Source organism: Sinocyclocheilus grahami, unplaced genomic scaffold (assembly GCF_001515645.1).
Source record: "Sinocyclocheilus grahami isolate Dianchi unplaced genomic scaffold, SAMN03320097.WGS_v1.1 scaffold916.1, whole genome shotgun sequence".
Classification (NCBI taxonomy): domain Eukaryota; kingdom Metazoa; phylum Chordata; class Actinopteri; order Cypriniformes; family Cyprinidae; genus Sinocyclocheilus; species Sinocyclocheilus grahami.
This window is the reverse complement of record NW_015506095.1, coordinates 443,358-443,671: the sequence shown is the minus strand read 5'-3', so window position 1 is coordinate 443,671 and position 314 is coordinate 443,358.

Below are 314 nucleotides of genomic sequence, written 5' to 3'. Positions count from 1 at the left end.
CACTGGCTATAAGTCCAAGTTTATTTATTGATAAACAAGCACATGAACCAAACAGCACTGGACGGCAATAATGAGAGAGAGAGAGATTAAAACAACACAATTAAGAACAGGTTATTCATTAACTCTTCATACAACTGACGGTTTTTTAATTAAAAGCTTTGATACGTTTCGTTTTTTACTTTGTACAGTGTATTAAAGTGCATACAGTAGATGAACAAAGAAATAAACACAATAAAAACAACAGCAGAATAAACACATGGATTCACGAACACAAATACAAGAGACGCTGATATTAAGGTTAAACTCATAGACTG